The sequence below is a fragment of the Equus caballus genome, chromosome 15 (assembly GCF_041296265.1).
Source record: "Equus caballus isolate H_3958 breed thoroughbred chromosome 15, TB-T2T, whole genome shotgun sequence".
Lineage (NCBI taxonomy): Eukaryota > Metazoa > Chordata > Mammalia > Perissodactyla > Equidae > Equus > Equus caballus.
In genome coordinates this window covers 90,114,421-90,129,215 of record NC_091698.1, presented here as the reverse complement: position 1 = coordinate 90,129,215, position 14,795 = coordinate 90,114,421, and the positions used below count along the sequence as shown (strand labels likewise).

General features: G+C 41.5%; 1 long non-coding RNA gene across 1 annotated transcript in view; it reads left to right on the top strand.

The window, feature by feature from the left end:
* The window catches only part of LOC138917757 (uncharacterized), a 32,227-nt gene extending 21,869 nt beyond the window's left edge, over window positions 1-10,358 (top strand). Inside the window, exon 2 of the long non-coding RNA XR_011426202.1 lies at window positions 9,918-10,358. This is a non-coding gene — a long non-coding RNA (uncharacterized lncRNA). The remainder of the gene's footprint in view (window positions 1-9,917) is intronic.
* Window positions 10,359-14,795: the final 4,437 nt, after the last annotated feature.

The following is a 14,795-nucleotide window of genomic DNA, read 5'->3' as shown; positions in this document are numbered from 1 at the left end:
GTCACCTGGAGCTCTGGGCGTGTTGTCCCATTGTTCTACTGGGGATTAGGAATCCCTTGCTCTCTTAATCCTGGGAAGGAGATCTGACAGCCAAGGAGGTGAAGGATGGGAAAACACTTTCTAGCAGCGTGTCTGATGCCCCAGCATTAGCCCTTTGCTCCTTGAGCTAAGGCAAAGTCGTTTGATAACAGACAGCTCTGCCTGGAAGGGGATGGGCATTAATTATCAGTCATTAACTTCTTCACTCTTTCCTGAGGGACCCTATCTGAGAACAGGGTTTAAAGGGAAGAGTGAAAGACCTGAGTCCTGAGGTCTAGATGCCAGATGGGGCAGGCTTGTCAGGCAGCCACGGGTAAGGATTCCAGAGCTTGTCTGACGGAGGAGTAGAGGAAGACAGAACAGGAAGGCTAGAGCGACTGGGGCCATGGTGTGGGAAAGGACGGAAAGGAGCAGAAAGCTTCCCTTGCCCCAGTTAGCTCCTGGCCCGACATTGGTGTGAAAGGGAGTAGACTGAGCCAGAGGCCCTGCCCGCTCTGCCTGACCAGGGAGCCTCGCCCAGCCAACGGGTCTGCGAGCAGGGACAAAACTTGAGGCAATAACGGCCTTTCTGTCCACTCAGAGCAAGAGTCAAGCTCATGAAAAGTGTTGGTGGAGAGGGGACTGTGCCAGAGAAAACAGACAAGCAAAACAGAGCCTCACCCAAGACTTCAGGCCGAAAGAACTAACAGAGGAACGTGGAGTTCTTTCTGAAATAGGAGCTTGGTTATAAAGCGCAAAACGTGTGAAGGCACTAGTGGGGAAATAGATGACACAGAGAGGATATTCCCTTCCAGACCAGTGTGAGTCTTCAGAGTGCACCCCATTTTCACCTCCGTAAACAAGCTGCCCTTAAAACAGAGTTTCTCAACCTCAGCAACGATTGACATTTTGAGCTAGGTAGTTCTTTTTTGGGGGGCTGTCTTGTGCACTGTAGGATGTTTAGCACCATCCCTGGCCTCTACCAGTTAGATGCCAGTAGCACCCTCTCCCTAGGGTACATTAAAAAATGTTTCCTAGACGTTTCTAGATGTGCCATGCAGCAACAAAATCTCCCATGTCTGAGAACCACTGGCTTCAATGTTCTAAAGGAGGATGTTTCTTTATTACTTTGTTTAACTATTTCCTGATCTCAATTTTTCTTTTTTTATCATTGCACTAAGTTTCTAAACACTGCTTTATATAATTAATTAATTTGTTCATTCATTCAACCAAATTTCCTCTTTGTTAAAGTGGTAATGGTGACAAGAAATGACATTTTGGAAGTTCAAATGAGGCAGTGTTTGAGCAAATGGTAGACCAGCTGTGTCTTATTTAACTAATTAGCACCATAATTAGCATATTTGCAAAATTATTAATAGAGGCAGTATAGAGTGCTTGATTTAAGCACTGGATTTGGAATCAGAAAAGCTGAGGTTGGGGCCGGCCCTGCAGCCGAGTGGTTAAGTTCGCGCGCTCTGCTGCGGCGGCCTAGGGTTTCACTGGTTCAGATCCTGGGCGCGGACATGGCACCGCTCGTCAGGCCACGTTGAGGTGGTGTCCCATATGCCACAACTGGAAGGAACTGCAGCTAAGATATACAACTATGTACCAGGGGGGACTTGGGGAAATAAAGCAGAAAAAAAAAAAAAAACCTGAGGGCTAGTCTCTGCCCACAGGGGTGGGTTATGGAAGCTCAACCTCTCTAAAGCCTAAAGTCCAACGGGTTTAATGTTCATGTGTAGCACACTTACACAGGTATTGCCATCTTATTTTTCCAGAAGCACATAGTAAAAAAATTCTACTAGGAAGCTTTCTGTAGTATAGTTTGTCTCAGTCTAAATAGTAATACCTCATGAATTGCATCAAACGCAGGTGGGGCTAAGTTGCGTTAGCAAACCCAGAGAGACATATAGGTATGAAAAAACAAAGAAAAGAGTAAAAGAGTTAAGAAATCTCAAAAGGGATCAATTTAATGAATCATATGTGAACAACAGCATAAATGTTTAATAGGAAAATAAGACAGAAATACCTTTAGCAAGAAGGAGAAAAACAATGAGAAAAATATAAAACTTCACAAGCGAGTAAAACTGACTTCATAGAAAATGCTCTAAAAGTTAAACATAAAAAACAGGTGGATTCAAGGAGCACATGGTACATAGACACTTGAGCAAGTCTGCTATATGCGAATTGACTTTAGAGGGCTGGATTGTAGGCCAACTGGCTTTAGTTAAATTGCTTTCTTAGAAAACTGCACTTATCCATGGTGATTCTGGGGCTACAAGGTCAGTTTTTGGAGTGAAAAGAAAAAACAATGTAAGCAGATACAGGAAAATTAAAATGAGGCACGTTACAGGACAAACTTCTGCCCAAAGATTATATCCCTGTAGGCCTGGCCCTTGGTAAAGTGAGACAATGGCCAAGGCTGACCCTCAGGGCAGGTGCCCTGAGCCCAGAAGCCTTCCCCAGCAGCCTCTCTGCCTGGCACTCACGGCTCCTTGTCCTACGTTACTTTTCCTCCCAGTACTCAGCCCATCCTGAGTTACATATTTATTTGTTTATTTGCCTCTTGCCTGTCTCCTGCACTGCTCTGCCAGCAACACACACACACACACACACACACAAGTGCACACACATATACACGTGCACACACACACGAATGTAAACTCCTTAGTCACTACTGCCTTCTCCAGGGCTTTTCCTTCCTGCTCCTTCAGAACTCTTCGATGCTGATCTGTTTATTTGGCATCAGCTGCTGGGCCACTTACATGCTGATCCCTGAGCCTCACAAGAGCTCTGCCAGGCAGCGATCAAAGCACATCTTCAAGAAACTCACAGATCAAGAAGGGCGAGTGGATGCACAATAAATTATTATTATTTTTTGTTTAACATGAAGAATCTGATGTTCAGACAAGTTCAGAAATACGCTTAGGATCACATCCCTGATAATTGGCTCTGCTGGTATTTAAAGCAAGATTGTTTAAGTAAAATCTTTCCAAAATGCCATCATACCTCAAAGGAGCAATAAGCATCTGGCAAGAAAGCCTTTTTTTCTGTTCCAAAATGTCCTTTAACTTCCACCAGGACCCCTTGTGAACTTTAGATCTGTTCCGTGCTTGGGTGCAGAACAGAGGCCTGGAAGGCCCGTGCAAGGTCACTGGGTTCAAGTGACTTGACCTGACCATGGTGGGAGACAACTGCCCAAGGTCACCGGCTCTGCTCCAGAACCTTTTGGAGATGATGCTAGAGTAACTTTTTCCAATAGAAATATAATGTGAGCCATAATTAATTAAGAATTTCCTAGTAGCCACGTTAAAAACAGAAGGAATAGGTAAAATTAATTTTAATCTTATATTTTATTTAACCCAATACATCTAAAATATTATTTCAACATGCAATCAGTATAAAAATCAGTAATGAATATTTTACATGAACTTTAATTTTAAATTAATTAAAATAAACTAAAATTTAAATTTCAGTTCCTCAGTTGCTCCACTCACATTTCAAGTGCTCCATTGCTGCATGTGGCTAGAGAGGATAGGAAGGGAGAGCAAGGGACTAGAGAAACATTTGGTGCTGGTGGCAGTTAGAGGCAGCTCCCTCGTGTGTGTCTGTGTGTAATATTTTGTTAAGGATTTTGGAGCTTCTCTAGCATGGCAGCTCAGGGGTGTCAGATTGCTTACACAGTGGCTCAGTGTCCCAGAAAACAGGGCAGAAGCTGCATGCCTTTCATGATCTAGCCCCGAAGGTCACATTACATCACTTCTGCTGTACTCTTTTGTTCATAAACAAAGTTTTATTGACACATAGCCATGCTCATTTGTTTACGTATTGCCCATAGCTGCTTTGGCAGTACAAGGCTAGAGTTGAGGCATTGCAAGGCAAAACCTAAAATATTTACTATCTGACCCTCAGCAGGAAAAGTTTTCTGACCCCTGCTGTAAAATACAAAAATGTGGAATGGCATGGTGTGGACTCCCAGTTTTTAAATGGCTGAGTAAAGTTAAGATGATGCTACCTTCTTGTCTTGAAAATCACCTCAAAGCAACAAAGAGAACAGAAATCAGACATGTCAACTCCAACGAAAAAGGAAACAGCTATAACCTTGAACCACAGTCTATGAGGAGATGCAGTGGAGATCAACAGGGCCACAGGAGGAACCAAGAGATGATGCTTGAGTCTGTACATCTCCGAGAAAGCTGGCAGAGCACAGTTCTCCAAAGCAGATGGCCCACCCTGAAGGGCAAAATCGACAATTCCTTACTGGGAACAATGGGGACATCATGAGCAGAGTGATGGCAGGAGCACCTTTGAACTTGATTTGACACCGAGGGTAGTCAGTGATGACAGGGCTGTATCACAGAGACCCAGCCTTATTGTAAGAGTTGGGGAGAGAGATACTGTACTGGGAGCAGCAATCCCTAAATCTCTATTGGCTGGGAAAAAGCAGAAGCTAAAAACTTGCTCACACCCACAAACCTTTATTCTTTTGAAGGTGTATTCTTATGTCTACCATAACAAATTTACACAAACTTGGTGACTTAAAATAGAAATTTATTCTACCGCAGTTCTGGAGGCCAGAAGTTTGAAAGCAAGGTATGGGCAGGGCTACATGCCCTCTGAAGTCTTTGAGGAGAATCCTTTCTTGCATCTGCCAGCTTCTGTTGGTCCTGGCATTCCTTGGCTTGTCATCACTCCAGTCTCTGCCTCCATCTCCACACGGCTTTCTTCCCTGTGTCTTTATGCCTGTGTGTCTCAAATTTCCCTCTCCTTTCTTTAATAAGGACACCAGTTATTGGATTTAGGGACTAGCCTAAATCCAGGATGATCTTATATCAAGATCTTTAACTTAATTAGATCTACAAAGACCCTATTTCCAAGTAAGGTCACATTCACAGTACTAGGGGTTAGAACTTGAACATATCTTTTTTGAGGACACAATTGAACCCACTACAGAGGGTGTAGTGGTTTTAAAACATGGCCCCAAATTCTTTGACACTCCTTCCAGCAACGGGGTGGTGGTGGTGTCTATGGCTTCTCCCTGTGAATCTGGGTAACCTATCCATTAAGCAATAAATACTGATTCCTTCCTCCCTCCAGTCCCATGTAAATTTTAATCTACTTTCTGTCTATATGAATTTGCTGATTCTAGGTATTGCATTTAAATTTAGTTATATAATACTTTTCCTTTTGTGTCTGGCTAATTTGATTTAGCGTAACATTTTCAAGGTTCATTCATGTCATAGCATGTATCAGAATGTCATTCTTTTTTACGACTGAACAATACTCTGTTGTATGTATATGTCACATTTTGTTTATGCTTTCATTTGTTGATAGACACTTGGGTTATTTCCACCTTTTGGCTATTGTGAATAATGCTGCTATGAACTTTGGCATACAAGTGTCTATTTGAGTCCCTGATTTCAACGCTTTGGGGTATATACCTGTGAGTGGAATTGCTGGATCAATATGGTAGTTCAATGTTTATTTTTTTTGAGGAGCCACCAAACTGTTTTCCAGAGTGGCTGCACTATTTTACATTCCTACCAGCAATGCACAAGGGTTCCAGTTTCTCTGCATCCTCACCAAACCTGTTTGGTTTTTTTCAGTTATGGCAGTCCTAGTAGGCGTGAGGTGGTATTTCATTGTGATTTTGATTCGAATTTCCCTAATGACACTTGACGTTGAGCATCTTTTTGTATGCTTATTGGCCATTTGCCTTTCTTCTTTGGAGAAATGTCTACTCAAGTCCTATGCCCATTTTTAAATTGAGTTGTCTTTTTGTTATTGAGTTGCAGGAGTTATTTATATATTCTGGATATTAAACCCTTATCATATATATGATTTGCAAATATTTTCTCTCTTTCTGTGGATTGTCTTTTCACTCTGTTGGCAAGGTTCTTTGACACACTAAAGTTTTTAATTTTAATGAAGTCCAGTTTATCTACTTTTTTCTTTTGTTGCCTGTATGAGTGTTGGTTTTGACATTTAGAGTAATTATTTGTTTATTTTAGGTAAGGAGAGTGGCTTTTGCTGAACGTTTAGATCTTTGATCATGACTAGACTAGAAAAACTTGTTTACGGAGCTCTTTCTGGACCCACAGCCCAGACATTCACTCTGGATGGCAGAGGAACCTGGAGAGAGTCCGGATGTCACCTTTGTCTCATCAAGGAATGCTCGCTGGGACAATTGTTCTTTCAATGAGTTCCAAAAGCCTCAGTTTATCTAAGTGGCTGACCCACTTATGGGGGAAAATTGTCTCCAGCTTGTTTTCAATCTCTTTCAAGACTCCTTCTTATCCTGTACTTTTTACCTTCTCAGAGTTACTTGTGTACATGGAGAATAAACAATGGCTAGTTTTTATTTTACTACTCTCCAGTTAAATTTAATCTCCTATGTACCTTATCAGTTTCAATTAAACCTGCTATTTTCTGTATTGTCTGAGTTGTATAACCAGTGATATCTTTTCAGCTGAATTGTCCTCAATATTCTAATGCTTATAAGATGCATAATATCATCAGTTTTACAACTGATTTTTCTTCCTAGAGATAACCTTTGTGTTTCTTTTGTTTTTCCCTCTCTGAAGGGGTTAATAAGTGTATGCATACTAAGGACAATAAGGTACGGCATTCGTGTGCATGTGTGTGTGTGTATGTGAGTGTATGTGTATGTGCATTCAGATAAAAGTATTTTGACTCTGTGGATGCAGGTGGATTCTCCAAGTTCCCCAGAAATACAGAAAGTTGTCTTTGCCCTTTCTGGACTTCAAATACAATTTCTTGCCATGTCTAGGAAGAAAAGCGCACTCACAAAGTCCATCTGAGAACCTATGGAAAGATTTTGGGGACCAATTCCAGATCCTCTTTCTTTCGGAGTAGATTTAGTCTGTGGAAACTGCTGGTATAAGGACTTAGTATAAAAGTTTAAAGACAGATGTGACATGAGCTTCAGGATTTCACTATATTCATATTCCCATACAAGTGATATCAATATGGAAGAAGTGGTCTGAAAGAGAGAATTGGAAAATATTTAAATAAGCCATTAGTCCTGCCAACGCAACACCAGGGCATCTTGACCGCACATTTGGAACTACAAAAAGTCATAAACCTCTAAACTTTGGGAATGATTACATCTGGCAGGAGAAGAGGCAGGGCAAGGCCCTTCAAGTTAGCCACGGCTGATCCTTTCTTGTTTCCAGCCTCTCTGGGAGGCCGGTAAACAGAGCCAAGAAGCCTGCACGGCCATTTAGCCACAGGAAGAGAAGGTAAAGGGTCATAGGAAAGGGTAACAGAAGACAGGAAAGAATAGGTTCAGGACTAAAATGCTGCCAAGAACAGCATTTTAGGAGGAGGTGGAGAAGCATTTTAGGAGGAGGAGGATGAAGGAGAAAGGAGGTGGAATGGAGTTCTGCTTCCTAGAGCCACCCAGCTAAGAATAACCTTTGAAGCAAATAACTTGAGTGGGAGCATCCAGAAATTCTGTTCTATAAATTGGTACTTCTCCAACTTTAATGTGCTTTGGAATCTCTTGAGGATCTTGTGAAAATGAAGATGCTGATGAAGCTGGTCTGGGGCGGGATCAAAGTTCTACATTTCTAACCAATTTCCAGGTAATGTGATGCTGCTGGAGCCCATTTGAGTAGCAAGCCTATAAATTGAAGATAAGGTAGAAAAAGAATGATGAAGGAAATGAAGGAAGGATAGAGGACCATAAGCCCTAATACTTTGCCTGTGGGTCATGCCATGGACCATTTCTGGAGGAGGTCTTTTGGATTCTTCTGCAACTGAATCTCCTCAGTAGGGTCCATGACAAAACTCTCTCTTGCGACAGTTGTAGCCATTTACCTCTCTTGAATCTGTGTGACAAAGGGTGATGTAGAATGTTGGAGTGGTTCATTCTCCTCATTTTATGGAAAGAAGCAACAGACTTCAGGGTAGTGAAAACTTCAAAGCAGAGACATCAGTGTTCCAAGGAAAGGGTTGGAACAGAAGAAGCCGCGTGAAATCTAGGTGTAAAAGTGAAAATATATAAGACATCTCTGGGAATGCTTAGAAAAATATATTTTGGGTGAACCTGATAAGAGTAGAGAAATATGTGGCCCTCCAAGGAACCACATGTGTGCTGCTCAGGAGCCAGCATTGCGTTGCCTGCCCCAACAACCCACAGAGAAGAGAGTGCAGCATCCATCTGTTTTTCCCTCCCACCCCAAAGCTGGAAGAACTAGAAGAAGGCAGCTATGAGAGTATCTGAAAACCGGACTAGACCCTCCTTCCATTTCTCTCTCTTTGATCTTATACACTTCTTCTAAAACATGCTTTAGCCTATATTTCCTTTACTGTGAATTTGCATGTTTATAACTTTTGCCAGTTCTTTATTGTGTTTATATTTTCTTATTGATTTGTAAGAGCTCTTTATATATATTAATACAACTAGGACTTTCTTGTATGTATTTAAAGTTTTAGAGACATGTGGCCTTCAAAGATGCAGATACTACTTCTGCAACTTGGACGTCAGTTCTGTGGGGGCATTAATGTCTCATAAATCACTAGTGTCCCATGCATAACAAGCACCCCCAAACTTAGTGGTGGGTTGAGAACAAGTGGAGGTTAAATGGGTACACACACACAAGCGGCTAATTAAATATGTCATGAATACTTAGTGCCTCATGAAAATTTGATGAATCATATGCTCCATGAGTATTTAATGCCTATTTGGTCCTTCTGTACATTCCAATCTATGTTTAGCACGTGTCTGCTCTACTTTTTTTTTGGCCTAATGTTTCTCACATGATGTCTATTTCTATACTTAGTTTCTTCTATCTTCTTTATTTATCAGTTTCTCTAATTTTTTATTGTAAAATTAAATATTCTTTTTTTAAAAAAAATCACAAATATTCATTATTTTCCCAAAGGCAGTTCACAAAACATTTGAGATGCAGTATAGGAGGCACATTAAGTATCATTAAAAGGCTTCTTTCTTCTGACAGGGTGAGGGGATATCTCATTGTACCTCACACCTGTCAGAATGGCTATTAGAAAAAGAACAACAAATAACAAGTGTTGGCAAGGATGTGGAGCGAAGGGAACATGTGCACTGTTCATGGGAATTTAAATTGGTGCAACCACTATAGAAAACACTATGGAGTGTCCTCAAGAAATTAAAAATAGAAATACCACATAATCTAGCAATACCACTTCTGGGATTTATCCTAAGAAAATGAAACACTAATTTGAAAGGATATCTGCATCCGTATGTTCACTGCAGCCTTATTTACAATAGTCAAGATACGGAAGCAACCTAAGATGAGTGAATAAAGAAGATGTGATACACACACACACAAACACACACACTGAAATACTACTCAGCCATGAAAAAGAATGAAGTCCTGTCGTTCGAGACAACATGAATGGATCTAGAGGATATTATGCTAAGTGAAATAAGCCAGACATGGAAAGAAGAATACTGGATAATTTCACTTGTATGTGGAATCTGAAAAAACAAAACAAATGAGGAATCAAAACAAAACAGACTCACAGATACGGAGAACAAACTGGTCATTACTAGAGGGGAGAAGGCTGGGGAGATGAGCAAAATAGATGAAGGGGATTAAGAAGTACAAACTTTCAGTCATAAAATAAATAGGTCAAGAGGGTATAATGTACAGCATAGGGAATATGGTCAACAATATTGTAATAACTTTGTATGATGACAGATAGTTACTAGCCTTATCAGGGTGATCACTTTATAATGTATGGAAATGTCAAATCACCATGTTGTACACCTGAAACTGATACAACATTGTGTCAACTAAACTTCAATAAAAGAAAACAAACAAAAGTTTCCTTTCTTAAACTGAAGTTTGTCTCCCAATCTTGACCAGGTCTCTTATTTTGGGTTCCAGAGACCACGGCAGGGGAAACCAGCACTACTCCTTCCCATCAAGGCCCAGGAAGTCCATATATTGAAGTGCCAGAAGAGTTCGCATGTTCTCACAGCAAGATGGGAGGTCCTCGGAGGCCATTCTGAGGTCATTCTGGTGCAAGCCTCACTGGAAAGTATGGTTGTTCAGGAATTGTAGCACGGTTGTAAATGGTGCCAAATTCTTACTGCATGCACCTGCATTCTTGAGGTGGCAGAGGGCGGGGGGTGGCACGCCTACTCGGTTATGTGTTATTTCTGTACAAGGTGAAAACTGTAACTGAGCTCAAAATTGGCAACATAAACACATCCCATCTTCCAACGTTAGTGACTTCCCATATAATTAATGGACAAAAGTGAAAACTTAAATTGCCCTCATAAAATGAAAATAGTTATTGGAATAAACTTTATTCCCCCCATTTAATAGGACTCATTTGGCTTTTATTTTACATGGAAAAGGGGGATCAAAGGCATTAAAGACCCATTATTTAAAGTCAAAACAAGGTTTTATTGGGTTTTCATGAATTAAAATAGATTAAGGTCTTTTCAAAGTTCAGAAACAAAAGTAAATAAATTTAGGAAGAGGATGTAGCATGGAAGGGAAGAGAGTTAATGTACTAGAGTTCTATACTTAAAATAATAGCTCTTTGCCTCTCCTCCAACTCTTGTGTTTGTTAGAAAAGCAGAGAAGAATCATTTTCATTAGCTAAGCATATTCTAATGTTCTAATAGCTAAATGGAAATCTTATTATAGTCCCTGGTGGAATAATTTAAGCTAGTGTTCTTTATGTGGCTCTGCATATAAATATCTAACTCCAGAGTTTTAAGTAAGATCCAAATCAAACAAAATTAGTTAATTTCATCTTTCAGTAAGACATTGTTCGACTAACACACAGGTGTACTCTTTGGAAAGAAGCCAGCTAGAAAATATTTGAAACTGACTACAGAGAAATTACCAAAATTTACTGAAGATCATAGGTTATAGTTTTAATTATTTAAAGAGCAATTTATTCAAATAGCCAGGAGGGGTTTTCATCTCAGCTGAAAATGTTTGGGTAGGTTCCATTATAGTTTCCTCTGATTCTAGAATCTAAATCTTGTGTTTTTTTTCCCTCTGCAAGGCACCATATTACTTTTTGGGTCATGCCAATAAATACAAAATTCTTATTAGTTGAAATATGGGTGAACATGAAGTACTCACTCAGTGTCTAGATGCTCTTGATCCACATGTCTAAAGTACTTAGGATGAATGATACTCATGCCTCTTTGTTCTGCAAATAGAGCCGAAAACTCCAAAGATTAGATTTTCTTGCAGAGTTTCCAATAATAATACTTGATTACACAAGGAATTGATGTAATAATAGTTTCAGATAATAATAATGCTTAGCACTTAAGCATTTGTCATCTTCAAACTGTTTTAACTGTTTAATCCTCATAAAACCCCTGTGAGTGAGGAAGTCAGAAAGCAGTACATTATTCTCACTTCGTAGTCTTGAACTCAAATCACTGAAGTGTGTTTGCTTCCTCCTGTGTCACTTGGATCCGGCTGGGAGGAGCAATCCCACTGGGAAAATCATTTGCCCCAATGGGAAATATAAGGAACAGTAAAGAACTGATTCTAACATCTGTGCTGTGGAACACTTTGCCTTCATCCCTGTAAGCCTACAGAATGAAGAGCTTATAGCATGTTATTTGCATATTCAACCAAAACCCACATTGTACACTATGCCACTGGGATAACTCTGACTATTGAGTTTAAATGATAGTGATGCTGGAGCACAGAAGGTAATGTGCTATGTTCCAACTATTTACCACATTCAGTTGACAGACAAGCAGGATTCATTAATACGCTGGCTGCAACATGCCATTCAGAGTCCCACATCAAGGGAACAGTGTGCTAAAACAATAACCTAAAAATTATTTAACAATGGTGGGGGCTGGGGGCAGTGGGATCTATTTTCAGGGCATTTTAAGGTTGGTCAGACTGCTGTAAGAAAGTGGGGCTGAACATCTATAGACACTAACTGGGCTTCGCCTGGTCTTTAAGTTCACTCTAATTTTTAAGATGTCTCTGAAATTTTGCTCCAGGAAACATAATTAAATGCAAGAAGTCCAGATGGATAAGTAGAATGACCACAATTTATTGAGGGTTTACTATATTCCAGTTATATTACTAGGTGTTTATTACATTATCTTGTTTAATGCAGATCCCATAGTGATTATACGAGGTAGATATTAGACCTATTTTATTGATGAAGAAATTAAGATCCAGACAGTTTAAATAAACTTGCCCCAAATCGCAAGACTGTAAGTTGCAGAAATATGACACGAACTCATGTACATTTATTAACTGAATGGATGAAAGCGCCTGGTCTGCTATGGTGGAGTCCAATTAGACTTGACCCCATCCTTACCACTTCTCACTATCGCAAAGGTTCCTCCAGCGCACGTGCTCAAGGAAGCCTGGCTGACTGTCCTCAACCACAGCCTGTCAAAATAGGCGTAGATGTCAGAGGAGCTGGAGAAAATCTGAATTAGGGGCTAGATGTTCTCCAAAGATGTATCTCTTGTGCATTAGTCATTTCTTCATTCTCAGTATCTTCATATAATTTTTCTTCATTTTTAATATCTTGCTCCTATTTTTCTTTTTTCCACTCCTTCCTTCTGATCTTATACTTCTATGCCTTCCATATAAAAGCTATTCCTCTCATTCCTAAGTCTATTTTTCCTGGGAGTAACCAATCTGTATTCATTTCTAGGATGTTTTAATGACATTCAGCTACTCCCAGGGTAGGGCTAGACTTTTCTCCAGCTGCCCAAGCCATGTCCATTCCCCTTCTCACAACATCAGCAAGAGCACCCAGGAGGCCAATAGCTTCTCTGAAGACAGTGACCTCTGACCCCTGGATTCTGGCTGGATCCTTCCTCTAGAAAAGAAGAACAAAAACTGAGCCTGGAGGGCAAGGATCCATCTGTGCACCAATGGGACTTGATTTCCACCTTGTTCATTTCTGCAGACTTCCTTATTCCAGCCCAGCTCCTAAACATATCCACTGGGAACACACATCTCCTAAGAAAATAGGGAATGTAAGCTGTCCCACGAGCCGTCCCGTAGGAGCGCGTGAGAGAGGACTGCAGAGTGAAGTACAGCTGGAAGAGCATATGTTTTGGAACCAGGGCATCCTTGTTTGGAATCCTGGCTCCAGAAATTCCATACTCATCACAGCCTCCGGAAAGCCGAAGTCAAAGGTGGTCTCCAACTGTCCTCAGGAACCCGCTATGAGGAGAAAGGAATTTTCCTGTGAGGAGTTCATCAGGTCTTTGAACTCAGTAGGCAAGACCTTATACTGTTTTGAGCTTCCTGCCACCACTCCACCACCACATACTCTTGGCTCTCGGCCTATCAGACAGGGATCTGAAACTGATTCCAAGTGTGGAAACATCTCTGAGGGCCACTCAGAGTTAAATCTCTTCAGGGATCTTGTGTTTTAAGTAGCTAGATGTGAGAACTCAATAAATATATTTTATTGAATGAATGAACATTTCTTACAGGGAATTGCTGCACAAAGAGGGACTTTTAGTGTAGGAGGCCTTGCTGGGGCCTCTGAAAGCAAGCCCCAAAGAGGAAGTTGGGGGAGGCAGGAGTGTTCGTGCTGTCTTTTCAACTCCAGAGTTCCAGCCACAAGGCACTTCAGATCTGCAGGGAGACCCAGGGTGGTCCCATAATTCCCTGAAGAGAAACCTTGGAGTGAGCCATTTATGTTCCTTATCCCAGGGGCTTGTTCCTGTGGGTTGAACACAGAGCATGAGGATGGCTCTTGCTCCCTTGGATTTCTTCCTCCTTTGCTCCTCTCTCACCCTAGCACAGACATCTGCAGTCTGAAGAACAGGGGGGACCTTGAGCCAGGCCTGGCCTCCTCTCCAGCACTAGCCCCTATACCCTCCCTCAGGGCAGGCCCCTTAGCCTCTTGCTCTTGCTTCTTGGGGTTTCTGTCTCTTAGAGTCCTGCTTGAGGTCTGGGGTTTGAGCCACGCTCAGACACTGAGATGCAGAGGTTAGGGTCCCATGGCTGCAGGCCTGAAGAGCTTTAATTAGCGGCTTCTCCAGACCACCCGCCTACCAGCCTCTCCAAGCCCCTGCTGTCTGCATCCCAGAAGGGTCCTCACCACTTGGGTGGTAAACCACAGCAGGACGCCTGAAGGTAGTCAAGTGGGCCTGAGGAGGCCCTCAGACCTCAGCTGGTTTTAATTCTATAAAACTGAAACTTAATATACAAGGCAGGCAAGATAAAAAATGCTTTTGTGCTGTATCAGTGTTCCATGTTAGACTTCAAATCCCATTGGGTTGAATTCAACTACAATAATAATGATGATGGTAACAGTAATAATAACAATCACATCAACCATGTGACGATAAAAGAGAAAAAAGAAGAAACCAAAGGGAGAATCCTGACACTCATCTAGCCCTGCCTGGTGTGTGTTCGTTGTCCTGGTTGATTAAACAGGAAGCCCAAGTAATGAGGCCCAGGGACTGCAGGTCCTCCTGGTTCCAGCAGCTTTGCTGGAGGCACTGCCAACCTGGGGTCATTCTCAGGCCTGTGTCTGGTTGCCCAAAGCCGAGCCTGGGAGTCCAGCGGGAATTATGTTGGCTTCTCCCCAGCTAAGTTGTCCTAGAGCCTCCAGGAGATACTGGCCTAGAGGACTGAGGGACACTTGTCTAGTTTCCTCCTGGGGAGACCGTGGCAACTAGAGTCCGGATGACCATTTCCCAGCTGAGAGCAAGGGACCACAAGTAGACAGAAGACTCACCAGAAAGAGCATTTCCTCATTCCTTTTGGTTACTTGAGTTTACTTTGTAAACT